Consider the following 14,665-nt stretch of genomic DNA (forward strand, 5'->3'; position numbering starts at 1 on the left):
AAGCAGGTAGGCTAATTCCAGCAGTTAACAAGAATATCAGAGGAACAGTGGGGGGTGGGGTGGGAGGGAGAAATACCATGGGGAAATAGTTTTACTTTGTGTAATGACTCATCCATTCCCAGTCTCTATTCAAGCCTAAGTTAATTGTATCCAGTTTGCAAATTAATTCCAATTCAGCAGTCTCTCGTTGGAGTCTGTTTTTGAAGCTTTTTTGTTGAAGTATAGCCACTCTTAGGTCTGTGATCGAGTGACCAGAGAGATTGAAGTGTTCTCCAACTGGTTTTTGAATGTTATAATTCTTGACGTCTGATTTGTGTCCATTCATTCTTTTACGTAGAGACTGTCCAGTTTGGCCAATGTACATGGCAGAGGGGCATTGCTGGCACATGATGGCATATATCACATTGGTAGATGCACAGGTGAACGAGCCTCTGATGGTGTGGCTGATGTGATTAGGCCCTATGATGGTATCCCCTGAATAGATATGTGGACAGAGTTGGCAACGGGCTTTGTTGCAAGGATAGGTTCCTGGGTTAGTGGTTCTGTTGTGTGGTGTGTGGTTGCTGGTGAGTATTTGCTTCAGATTGGGGGGCTGTCTGTAAGCAAGGACTGGTCTGTCTCCCAAGATCTGAGAGAGCGATGGCTCGTCCTTCAGGATAGGTTGTAGATCCTTGATGATGCGTTGGAGGGGTTTTAGTTGGGGGCTGAAGGTGATGGCTAGTGGCGTTCTGTTGTTTTCTTTGTTGGGCCTGTCCTGTAGTAGGTGACTTCTGGGTACTCTTCTGGCTCTGTCAATCTGTTTCTTCACTTCAGCAGGTGGGTACTGTAGTTGTAGGAATGCATGATAGAGATCTTGTAGGTGTTTGTCTCTGTCTGAGGGGTTGGAGCAAATGCGGTTATATCGTAGCGCTTGGCTGTAGACAATGGATCGAGTGGTATGATCTGGATGAAAGCTAGAGGCATGTAGGTAGGAATAGCGGTCAGTAGGTTTCCGATATAGGGTGGTGTTTATGTGACCATCACTTATTAGCACCGTAGTGTCCAGGAAGTGGATCTCTTGTGTGGACTGGTCCAGGCTGAGGTTGATGGTGGGATGGAAATTGTTGAAATCATGGTGGAATTCCTCAAGAGCTTCTTTTCCATGGGTCCAGATGATGAAGATGTCATCAATGTAGCGCAAGTAGAGTAGGGGCATTAGGGAACGAGAGCTGAGGAAGCGTTGTTCTAAGTCAGCCATAAAAATGTTGGCATACTGTGGGGCCATGCGGGTACCCATCGCAGTGCCGCTGATTTGAAGGTATACATTGTCACCAAATGTGAAATAGTTATGGGTCAGGACAAAGTCACAAAGTTCTGCCACCAGGTTAGCCGTGACAGTATCGGGGATACTGTTCCTGACGGCTTGTAGTCCATCTTTGTGTGGAATGTTGGTGTAGAGGGCTTCTACATCCATAGTGGCTAGGATGGTGTTTTTAGGAAGATCACCAATGGACTGTAGTTTCCTCAGGAAATCGGTGGTGTCTCGAAGATAGCTGGGAGTGCTGGTAACGAAGGGCCTGAGGAGGGAGTCTACATAGCGAGACAATCCTGCTGTCAGGGTGCCAATGCCTGAGATGATGGGGCGTCCAGGATTTCCAGGTTTATGGATCTTGGGTAGCAGATAGAATACCCCAGGTCCTGGCTCCAGGGGTGTGTCTGTGCGGATTTGTTCTTGTGCTTTTTCAGGGAGTTTCTTGAGCAAATGCTGTAGTTTCTTTTGGTAACTCTCAGTGGGATCAGAGGGTAATGGCTTGTAGAAAGTGGTGTTGGAGAGCTGTCTAGTAGCCTCTTGTTCATACTCTGACCTATTCATGATGACGACAGCACCTCCTTTGTCAGCCTTTTTGATTATGATGTCAGAGTTGTTTCTGAGGCTGTGGATGGCACTGTGTTCTGCATGGCTGAGGTTATGGGGTAAGCGATGCTGCTTTTCCACAATTTCAGCTCGTGCACGTCGGCGGAAGCAGTCTATGTAGAAATCCAGGCTGCTGTTTCGACCTTCAGGAGGAGTCCACCGAGAATCCTTCTTTTTGTAGTGTTGGCAGGAAGGTCTCTGTGGGTTAATATGTTGGTCAGAGGTGTGTTGGAAATATTCCTTCAGTCTGAGACGTCGAAAATAGGATTCTAGGTCACCACAGAACTGTATCATGTTCGTGGGGGTGGAGGGGGTGGAGGGGGTGGAGGACCTGGGGTATTCTATCTGCTACCCAAGATCCATAAACCTGGAAATCCTGGACGCCCCATCATCTCAGGCATTGGCACCCTGACAGCAGGATTGTCTCGCTATGTAGACTCCCTCCTCAGGCCCTTCGTTACCAGCACTCCCAGCTATCTTCGAGACACCACCGATTTCCTGAGGAAACTACAGTCCATTGGTGATCTTCCTAAAAACACCATCCTAGCCACTATGGATGTAGAAGCCCTCTACACCAACATTCCACACAAAGATGGACTACAAGCCGTCAGGAACAGTATCCCCGATACTGTCACGGCTAACCTGGTGGCAGAACTTTGTGACTTTGTCCTGACCCATAACTATTTCACATTTGGTGACAATGTATACCTTCAAATCAGCGGCACTGCGATGGGTACCCGCATGGCCCCACAGTATGCCAACATTTTTATGGCTGACTTAGAACAACGCTTCCTCAGCTCTCGTTCCCTAATGCCCCTACTCTACTTGCGCTACATTGATGACATCTTCATCATCTGGACCCATGGAAAAGAAGCTCTTGAGGAATTCCACCATGATTTCAACAATTTCCATCCCACCATCAACCTCAGCCTGGACCAGTCCACACAAGAGATCCACTTCCTGGACACTACGGTGCTAATAAGTGATGGTCACATAAACACCACCCTATATCGGAAACCTACTGACCGCTATTCCTACCTACATGCCTCTAGCTTTCATCCAGATCATACCACTCGATCCATTGTCTACAGCCAAGCGCTACGATATAACCGCATTTGCTCCAACCCCTCAGACAGAGACAAACACCTACAAGATCTCTATCATGCATTCCTACAACTACAGTACCCACCTGCTGAAGTGAAGAAACAGATTGACAGAGCCAGAAGAGTACCCAGAAGTCACCTACTACAGGACAGGCCCAACAAAGAAAACAACAGAACGCCACTAGCCATCACCTTCAGCCCCCAACTAAAACCCCTCCAACGCATCATCAAGGATCTACAACCTATCCTGAAGGACGAGCCATCGCTCTCTCAGATCTTGGGAGACAGACCAGTCCTTGCTTACAGACAGCCCCCCAATCTGAAGCAAATACTCACCAGCAACCACACACCACACAACAGAACCACTAACCCAGGAACCTATCCTTGCAACAAAGCCCGTTGCCAACTCTGTCCACATATCTATTCAGGGGATACCATCATAGGGCCTAATCACATCAGCCACACCATCAGAGGCTCGTTCACCTGTGCATCTACCAATGTGATATATGCCATCATGTGCCAGCAATGCCCCTCTGCCATGTACATTGGCCAAACTGGACAGTCTCTACGTAAAAGAATGAATGGACACAAATCAGACGTCAAGAATTATAACATTCAAAAACCAGTTGGAGAACACTTCAATCTCTCTGGTCACTCGATCACAGACCTAAGAGTGGCTATACTTCAACAAAAAAGCTTCAAAAACAGACTCCAACGAGAGACTGCTGAATTGGAATTAATTTGCAAACTGGATACAATTAACTTAGGCTTGAATAGAGACTGGGAATGGATGAGTCATTACACAAAGTAAAACTATTTCCCCATGGTATTTCTCCCTCCCACCCCACCCCCCACTGTTCCTCTGATATTCTTGTTAACTGCTGGAATTAGCCTACCTGCTTGTCACCATGAAAGGTTTTCCTCCTTCCCCCCCCTGCTGTTGGTGATGGCTTATCTTAAGTGATCACTCTCCTTACAGTGTGTATGATAAACCCATTGTTTCATGTTCTCTGTGTGTGTGTATATAAATCTCTCCTCTGTTTTTTCCACCAAATGCATCCGATGAAGTGAGCTGTAGCTCACGAAAGCTTATGCTCTAATAAATTTGTTAGTCTCTAAGGTGCCACAAGTACTCCTTTTCTTGTTGAAGTATAGCCACTCTTAGGTCTGTGATCGAGTGACCAGAGAGATTGAAGTGTTCTCCAACTGGTTTTTGATTAGCAAATTTACTAGACATCTAGATATACTTTTTCTCTTCAAAACATTATCCAGCTCGTAAGGATTATATTGCCTTTCTTTTCCTAACACACTGGTAATTGATTGTTATTGTGCAGGGTCTTTTGGATGAAACCTTAAAATCAAGATTCTGTCTGCTCTGCATGGACATTAAAAATCCCACAGCACTTCCTGTAACAGTAGGAGTTTTCCCCAATGTCACTGGCCAGCAAATTTCCTCACCCCCCATTGTGTGGCAGTGTAGTATGTGCCAATCAGCTCAGCCACCTTCAATCTTGGACTTTGTTGCATTCCATTTGGTGCAGTAATTCCTGTATATTATCCATAAAGTACTTTTGGATGGAAGGATGGGATGAGCTACTTTTAAGGGGAAGGTGTAGCTATCACCTCTTTCTCTTGGCTTGTGTAAGGCATCCTGATCTCAGAATATGGCTGCTGAGACTGATTTCCACATTTGCAAGGCCTCGTGAGGAGGCATTTTGCTTTATCTGATTCTCTGCATTATTCTGTCTGTAAATATCTGATGTCTCTGACAGGCTGTTAACTACATCATTCAGTGATTCAGCTTGGGACGTGTTTATTAGCTTGCATTATATTAAATTATTCTGTGCGCTCCCTTTGAAAATCAGTCATTGACTGTCTCAGTTGGCTGATTTTGTTCACTAATATTTCATTCGACATAATTGTTTTCTTATCAGCACTTGTTAAAGAACAATATAATATGACCATAGAGATGTCTCTTTCAGTTTCTTCCTCTGAGTGGAATTTTACATTGTTATTTTGAACTTTTGCATTAATATTATTTTCATGTCTTATTGTAAAATATCTCTTGTTACATGAGAAAAGAAAATGCTGTCTTGTCACATGACTACTTTCAGCTACTCTCATGTCAGCATATTTTGGATGTTTACGATTTAGGGGATGGTCACTGAGATTTGGAGCAATGGTGACCAATCAGATTGGGTATACCAACGATTGCATCCTAACCGGATGCAACTGCGTTTGGTGATAACTGTTAACTTCTGAGCCAATCACATACCAGATGCAAATCTCTGCTTACTGATAGCTCACCAATGGTGAATAATTTTTGTTTCCTGGGCTTCTATCTTCACCTTTCCTTTAAGGAAAAGCTGTTACTCTTTTTGAAATTCCTGAGTATAATAAAGACATTTCAAGGGCCAAAAGCTGCATTGGTCCAATATCCGGGATTTGCCGTGTAACAATCCTGGACAAGTGGCAAAATAGAACTGCTGATCTGAAGGACCAGTGTCTTTTTTTAAAGTCTGATACCTCACAAACAACCAGGGCTGTGAGTCTGAGGAAGAGTGTGATGCAGTGGTGTAGTGCTCGGTTGATAGCTGCCAGCTGGCTATCTCCTATGATGGTCTGGGATGTATTACATAGGTGGTCGATCAAGGATTTAGGTGTACGTGGATAGAAGGTCAAGGACTTAGATGTGGGAGAAAGGCAAGTGTCTGTCTTGGGAAGCTATGAGAAAAAGTCCATCCTAGTGAATTGCAATGGGAGAGCCAGAGAGAGAGAGGAAGAGTTTGTCTTGGAGGAGAAAATTATGTCTATTTGTGTTGGAGAGGCCAGACGTTTGTGCTGCTCCAGAGCTCATCAATACACCTTTTAGTTAATCGCAGGAGGGCCTCTCTTAAAGTAAATAGATGGTGGTGTGTTGACTTGTTCCTGCACCAAGAAATTAACCTGAGAATAGATATAAAGTAACAGCAGCAGTGTGATAGTTAACGAAACTGCTGAAAACATTGACCCAGAAGTGATGAGTCATCCCTGGGATTTATAATGGATGACAGTTCTATTGCAGCAAGTTCTGCTGATTTAGGCAGTGGCAGATATTAATGGGATAACAAGTTTGCTATATTAAAACTTACTGAGAGTGGTGTCTGGTCAAATTCATCCAAGGATGCACTAAAACCCTATTCTACAAACTAGACATTAAAGTAGGGGATGGAGCATTAAAAGCTTTTGATGCCAAATTTAAGAGAAACCCCTTCCTGTACTGATGTTTCTAAACTTCCACTAAAGTCCATGAAGATGTGACATCAGCCATATTAATAAGGAGCCACTACCATCTTGTAAGTGTTAAAGTTACAGTATTGTATTTAGATCCATTCCTCTTTCTGATTCTTAGTTTTGGCATGAGCCTTTTCTCCAGCTGGGGACATTGGGCGCTATCATCTTCTTTTGCCTCCTGTTGTAGTATCGATCAAACCACTGGAGCAACCCCATGGTGGGTATGGAGTAACAAAGCCTGATTCTCCTCTTGTGTAGGGGCTGATCCAACTCTGACTCAATGGGAGTCATTGACTTGACAGGGCCCTCACACAGTGTAAATCAGGAGTAACTCCCTTGAAGCCAAATAGCTTTTGCCCATTAGTATTTATTTATCTTGGGGTTTTATTCTGCTGCCCATCACTGCAGTATCTTAATACCTTCCACTCAATAGGAATAGCAAACTGCTTAATGGACTTCAGGAAAACTCTGACACTTCTCCCCTTTCGGGGCCACAACTCTGCTTGGGGGAGGGTAGATTTTATTTATTTGATCATTATTTAAAACATCACCTCCCTAGCAAAAATCCCACTGTTGCTAATACCAGTTAAGCTCCTCTAGTATTGACAACATTGGGAGCCCCTGGTGTAGAAGCACCTCCAACTGCTGCTAGCATTTTAAGCCCCATGTCATTTAATCCTGCTCATAGCAGCTCTGATGGACACAGAGTGATAAAGCTTTGGGGTCTGGAGGAATATTAGAAATATAGCCAACCAACTAATTCCTGCATTTAATTAAGAGTTGAAAGTGTTGCTGTGATTTCAACGTTCGCCACTTGTCCTCACTCCTTTCTTTTCTAAAAACACTGTTGTATCGAAGAATTACATATGTCTAAATGTTTTATTTCTTTTTTTATTGTCACCCAGCCACATTCATTTCCGCTGCCATCTAGGGTGACCATACATCCAATTTTGGCTGGGACAGTCCCTTGTTTAAGACCTGTCCCAGCCTTCCCGACTTTTTTTTCAGAAGACATATGTCCTGTTTGCTCTTGCTGACTTGATCAGTTGGTAAGAGCAAATGGGACAGATGTCAAAAAAGTGGGGTGCGGTGTGAAGGAACGTGGGGGGGGGAGCGGAAATGCCAGCCCCCTACCCCACGGGGGGGAGGCAGGGCTTGGGGGAGGTAGTGTTCCAACATGCGAGGGGGGGTCACCCAGAGGGTTCCAGTGAAGGGCAACAGCCTCATGGGGGTGGGGGGAGGAGGGGACAGGCACTTCGGGCAAGAAGCTGAGGGTGTCCTGTTTTCTCTTTAGGAAATATGGTCACCCTCCTGCTGTCTGAAGAAGGCACAGCGCTGTCTGATCACTGGCTGGGGATTTAGAAGTCAAAACTCTAGGCTAGGAAGCAGCAGACTCAGAAGCCCTGAACAGAGTGGAATACAGCCTTGATGCCCTGCCCTAATCCCTGCATTCCTCATCTCCAAACAACCACAGACACTTTTTGCCCAATGCTGCTTTCACCCCACACCCCCCGGCTGCCTACATGCAATCAAAGACCTCACTTCACCTCACTTCCATCCTTATCTTCCTCTGCAAGCCAATGAACTTACATCAAGGATGAACTTTGCCCTATGTGTGCTTACAAGCAGCTCTCCATTATGTCTTCCCTACTCAAAAAGAGCTCTTAAAATATATTCTCCAATATTGATTTTCTAGATATATTGTCCATGTTGGATAGCTGTGATTCTGCACAAAGACAGTTTTATAGAAGGTTGCTAAACTGACATTGCTGGTGGAAGAAGTATCTGTATGGTTTCTTATGAAGTCAAAGATGTGGTAGGTTAGCGTACGTGGATATTTGAAATAGAGCATTTCTGGCATTAGTCAGTGCCTTTTGGCATATAACTGTAGCTTAAATAGCTGCATTTACTTCAAGTACATTTAAAATTGATCTCCTGGACCGGAAATGAGAATTTTTTCTCCTTAACTAGGGTTTGTGAAGGAAATGACTATGCGGGAGGGAAAATAGAAATACAATGCTACACTCAGTAAAATGAATGCTTAAATAAGGGGTTTGTTACTTGTTGGCAACACTGGCAAAGGCCAGCTGTAAAAGGTATATTTTATTATAGCACTAACCTTGACCTAGGGTTCAAAGAGAGAGGTTAGTTTGAAATAAATCAATAATACGGTCAGGTCACTTCAAAGGGTCTAGAGCTGTGCTTGAAGATGACATGCAGTTTGTGAACCAAGTTGGAATAGAACATATGGTAAAGATAATAGAACTAAACTGTTTATCTCATTTTCCTTCTTCTTCTGGTAGTTAACGTTTTTCTGTCCTTTTCATGACTAATCTGTTAAGGCCGCTTTTTCCTGGCATATTTACTGAAACTAGAATGCTATACCAAATATTTTTTTAAATCAATTGGCAGAAAATGCCCTCATTTTTCCCTACTTTTTAGTGGCTTGCTGAAATCATATTAACTTTTATTTTGTAAATAAAGCAATGTGAAAATGATGGGTCAAATCTTCCTGTCACTGATACAGGTGCCACCCCAAATCACCCCAAATTTACCAGTGTAAGGAAAATTTAGTCTGCTGTGAGTTCTCATCTGTACCCTCAGTTTAGTCTGCCCTTCTAAAAAGTGAGCTGTTTAATTTTTTAAAATTAAATAGCTCAAAGTGCTTTACAAATATTAATCTCGCCACACCCCCTGTGAGATAGGCCTTATCCCCAGTTAGCATATGGGGAAAATGAGGGACAGGGTAAGTGACTTCCCCAAGGCAGCACAATTAATATCAATGGGGCCAGAATTTCACCCCAAATCTCATGAGTCCCAGTCCAGTGCGTTAACCACAAAAACATCCTTCCTTTTCTGGTCAATATTGCTCTTCTCTTTGTTCTATTGAATTTCTTTTCTTTGTTCTGCACCAGTTTTATGCTCCTCTTTGGGGATTTCACGTGGAAAGAGATCAAAACTCCCATTATCATCTGTAGAGCAGATTATTGAGGACTAGGTTACATGATTCAGGTTTATTTGTGCTGTCACCATCTATGGAAAAAAGAGGCAGTTTCCATTTCACCCAAACACATCTGAGGAGGTTAAAAAGTACCGTGAACTAAATCCCTCTTAGATGGTAATTATCCATGCCTTTCTTTATCATCACAATAAAGGAATACCCAAGACAGCATACTCATTCCCAGCAGCACAAAAGAGACATTGGGCCTGATTTTCTTTTCACTGACACCGGAGTAATTTAGGAATAGCTCCTCTGAAACTAATCAAGTTAAACTCAACTGAAACTGGTGTGAATAAGAGGAGAATCAGACCTAGTATTTCTAGCAGAAAATAATATTTTCTGGCCAGATAACTATCGTGATAGCAGATACCGTTATGATCTTGAATTATTTGGGTCAAATAACAGCAAAGGAAATGTTGAAGTCTACCCAGCTTTTGTGAAAGTCTGGCGATCTTTATTGAATTGTTCTAGCACATGGCACCTCTGCAAAGCGAGTTCCAAGGCAGAGTGTAGTGAACACGTTCTCAGTGCGGGGAAGCAATGGCTTGCTAAAATAAAAAGTTGTTGCTGAATATAAACTTGGGTATTTTAAAACAGCTTTGATTAGCAGATTGCTTCTTTCCCAAGGTGGTCCATGCAGTGTAAAGATAATGGCAGGTTTTAGTATTTATGATGTGCTGTTTTTTCTTTTAATACAAAAATCTGAAAATGATACATCATCGGAAGGGGCATACGTGCTAAAAGTAAAAAAAATAAAAGCGAGTAAGATCTGTCTGGAGTGCTGGCCCTTTGCTGGTTTATTTGCTCCTTAGTGGTCTTTAGAAAATTAGACACATTAGAAAATAAATGCAATAGGAGACTGGATATGGAGCATTTCACCTCTAGGTCACTGGTTCAAATCCAGCCCCGCTCAGGAGTGACCCTCCTTTGACAGAGTGCAGGGAAGCCAGCACTGCTGGTGCTTATGCTGAACTTGTTTCATGAGTAAACAGAGGACTTTGGTCTCCAGCACTATCAGTGTGGCATCTTTCAACAGTGTTCAATTCTCTTTAAGAAGGGAAGATGTCAGGAGCAAGCCAGTGAACTATTGGTTCGCTTCCTCATCTTGAGCCTCTATTTCCCAAGCAGAAGTTTGGAGTCATTCGAAGGAGAGAATTGATGCTATCAACTCTTCAAGGCTCTTTTGGTTCCCCCCCCCCCTTTCCCTTTCTCAAATCAATCAGTCTGAGTGGAATATGTGGTAATATGATAGCTGGGTCAGGCTGGTGATGTGCCAAAGGTGTGGTTTCAAAGGTTCAGGCACAAATACTGAACTTCCCATAATAGCCATATGAATTGCATATTAGCATTAAACGCTTTGGGTATGATTCTGCTCTCACACTGTTGTAAACTGAGACACCAGAGTTACACCTTGTAAATAAGATCAAAATCGGGGCCTTTCACCCTTGCCTTTGACTTATTTCTTACTCTTGACACTATTACTACAAAACCAAAGCATCAGTTTCAGAGAAATGGGAGTGCCATTCCTTTGCTGTTTCCACAGAAGAGGCAGAAGGTGAGTTGCTTATGACTGCAGTCGAAGGACCTCCCAAGAGAGAAAAAGCTTTTGAGAACATAAGAATGGCCATACTGGGTCAGACCAAAGGTCCATCTAGCTCAGTATCCTGACTTCCAACAGTGGTCAATGCTAGGTGCTTCATAGGGAATGAACAGAACAGGTAATCATCAAGTGATCTATCTCCTGTAGCCCATTCTCAGCTTCTAGCAAATACAGGCTAGGAACACTAGCTTTGCCCATCCTGGCTAATAGCCATTGATGGATCTATCCTCCATGAGAAAAAGGAGATGACCTGAATGGATTAATGGAGACTTTGGTTTCAGATTAAAGACTCAGAGATGTTGACATAATTAGAGGACTCTCTGTTCTGTATATACAACTGCAGGATACCTTTTGAACTATAGCTTTTTCTGTGATTCGAACATTTACAAATCACAATGGGTGATTTCATAAATATTAGAGGCCATAAGTCTCTTTTCCATTAAAAGGACAGAAGTTTGAAGGAAAACTTTTGCAGGTTGGTTTTGGAAATTGTTGAACGCACAACTCAAGAATGGAAAATATTCGACCACAAAGGGCATGGTGCATTCGTCAGTTAACAAACTGAAGTATAATTAAGGTAATTGCAAAAGTTTGCACTGAATTAATGTAAACATTTACAGTGAGACAGTGTGAAAAACTTTTAACCCGACAAAAAGCAGACATGAGAGAGAACTTTAATCACTGTTAAGATAGTCCTTTGAGTCATTGATCTATGAGGATTCCCAGCAGAGTAGAATTTCCCTCAAGTCCAGGAGTAGTCAGCTGTAGGGTGCTGGTTTAGTTCCTTCTCTCACACGAGAGGCTACTGTCAAGTTTTGCCTTTCTAGGCTGTTTTGTGAACACTGGGTGATGAGTGCTGTGAGAAAAGGCTAGAGACCTGGGTTTGCTAAGGCCCAAAGGGTTTGAAAGGCAATCCAAAGTTTGGCCATGAACCTTTTGAAGTTTCCCTCCTTCTCCCATGCATGTCCTCCCACTAACCAGAGTAGAGCTTGGTGGGAGCTGCAAAGCACTTTGCACAGTCATGTTTTAGTGCCATGAATCTTTGTGGGGAAGAAATTTCAAAGTCTCATATGAGAATCAGAAGTGCTTGTGCCCTCACTAACTTAGGAAGGCATAGGACTCTTATGGCAAAGGCAGAGGTACCTGATCGGATAGGGTAGAGATTTGGTTTGGGGAACTGGGTTTGCCCATTTGAAGTTTTCTCTTAACCAGTTTTCCCCTCTGTCCAAATTGTTCTTCTGCATATTTTTGTATGTTTCTTTCCAGAATTGAAAAGCAATTTCTGCTGGGAAGAACAAGAGGCCTCTGTCTTTGGGAGCGTGGGCGTGAGTGTGGGTATTGGATTGTGAAACCATCTCACTTTTTCCTTCATGAAACCACCCAAGAGACTCTCAAAATGGGGAAGGGGATTGCAAAATGGGTGATATTTTACCTAGCATAAGTGTCCACAAGATCCTGATGGCAGCTGTGCGCCCAGCCCTTTCATGGGTAATTATAGTGGTCTCCCCTGCAAGTGGCAAATAAGGTGATCTGTAAGGGGCAATGACCTAAGAAAATGAGTGACCTAAAACTAAATAGCTTGAAAAGTTCATGCACTTTTAGTTGACAGACTGTCTGCTTTTCAGGGCTGCATAGCAAATGCATTGGACAGCACAGGTGCTATGTAAATAGAAGTCCATAGTACACGAATGCACTAGTCTTGTGACTTCACCTCCAATGAGACCAATTACACAGGCTGTGGCCCTTTGCTTCATCCTGTTTGCAAGGGCCCTGATTCTCACTGCATTACTCCAGTTTCACACTGCCACAACTCAATTGACTTCAGTGGAGTTATGGTGATGTAAAACTGGTGTGTAACACTGATTCATGCCCAGGGGGTCTAGATCTCTGCTACATGTGAATACCCTGTTTGTAATACCGTTCAGACTACATTTAGAGAGTGATCGGCAATGTAACAATTACAAAACAATGGTGCTGGGTGTTTGTTCAGCTGTTGAATGTTTTCAGCACATCTCAATGCTAATTCCCACTGTCGTGGAGACAGGTTTCAGAGGGGTGGCCGTTTTAGTCTGTATCAGCAAAAACAACGAGGAGCACTTATGGCACCTTAGAGACTAACAAATTCAGCATGCATCCGATGAAGTGGATTTTAGCCCACAAAAGCTTATGCCCAAATAAATTTGTTAACCTCTAAGGTGCCACAAGGACTCCTCGTTGTTTTCATTGTCGAGGAGAGAGCATTCCCTAATGTATGCGTTTTGCCAGGTGATGGCAGCAGTGTATCTATCCAACTGAGCCACCGTCTTCCTCGCAGCGAATACAATTAAACATGATAATTGTGCCACTGCAGGGTAGGACTTATGCTTTATGCAGATCAGCAGGCAGAGTTGTCTAACTAGCTGACCTGTCAGTTTCTGTTGGTGTTCTGACTGGATGCCTTCAAATATTGCAAGACATGATTATAGTGCAATATTATGCTGCCCCTGTGTGAACGGGCAATTTCATCTGATTTGTTTCTGCAGATTGGGTAAATTGCCCAAAGAAAAAAGAGAAAGATACAGAAGTGAGCACTAACAGGGTAGCAACTCTTGGAGCATGGAGAGCACAACCAGTCATTTCTGCTCTATGCATCTTCTACCTGTGTCTTCCTCTTGCTTGTGTTTTTAAATTAGAGCCTGGCTGCTGAATCTCAAAACAAAGCGAAGCACTGAATCGTTCACCAGCCATTCTTCCAGAACACTAAAGAGAGAATTAAAGACTGCCGTGAACAAGGAGGCGACAGTGTAACTGTATTTCTCTCAGAGATTATTACATACAGACAGTGGGGTCTACTTGGTTAGCAAAACCATTAACTTGATTTTACTTTGGGAGTTTTGCAAAACATTTGCAAGAGCCCATGTATGGAGCGAGAGCATATTCCTATCTTGCCCTCCCCAAACCCAAGTAGTCATGGTAGGGGAAGAGAGGACAAAATCAAAATCAGTGTTGGATTGTTTTCACTGAAATATTTAAGATCCTCTATGAATAATGCAGCTTCAGCTCTACCTCTTTTGCACATCACGCTGACTCGTTTCACAAAACAATAAGATTCCTCCCAGCTTACCTCACAGACACAGGACACCTCTCACCCTGAGTGAAGCTTGTTGGGGCAGGAAGACTAGTAGTGGAGGTTTTTTTTGTTATAGTGAGAAACACAGGATAGTTCTCTCACTGTAAAATCCTGTGGAGGCAAAGCACCTGTCGTTTTACGTGAGGTCAGCACTATGGCCCTACCCATGGTTGACCTCACCTACTTAACCTCATGGTAAAACTACAGAGCCTTCTCTCCACTAAGAGTTTACAGAGCAATAGCTACCACACCTTCATTATTCCACTGGAATCGCACACCTTTTTTAGCAGTGAAGGCAAAGGCAAAGCCTTGAGCAGCCAGCTCAGTTGTATTTGATTGGGAAACATCTAATTTTTTCCTTCAATGTGCATATATATATACACACGCCAGTAGTGATTCTTTCATACTGGTGTAAATCCATTGGCTGCAGGAGAGTTATTTCTCATAGACTCAGAGGCCAGAAGGAACTAAGTGAGCAAACTTATTAAGCATCCTGAGCAGCCAGCAGCTCCCATGGCAGTCAGTGGGAGCTGCTGGCTGCTCAGCAGACTCAGAGACCAGGCCACTTAGTTAGGAGCCCAGGTTCAGGTTCCTATCTTTCAAAGAGGCTGTCAGCCCAAGTTGAGTTTGGAACTGGAGCCTCATACACTAAAATCCTCCACTTGAAATCACATCCTGTTAAGAG

The sequence above is a fragment of the Dermochelys coriacea genome, chromosome 10 (genome assembly GCF_009764565.3).
Source record: "Dermochelys coriacea isolate rDerCor1 chromosome 10, rDerCor1.pri.v4, whole genome shotgun sequence".
Lineage (NCBI taxonomy): Eukaryota > Metazoa > Chordata > Testudines > Dermochelyidae > Dermochelys > Dermochelys coriacea.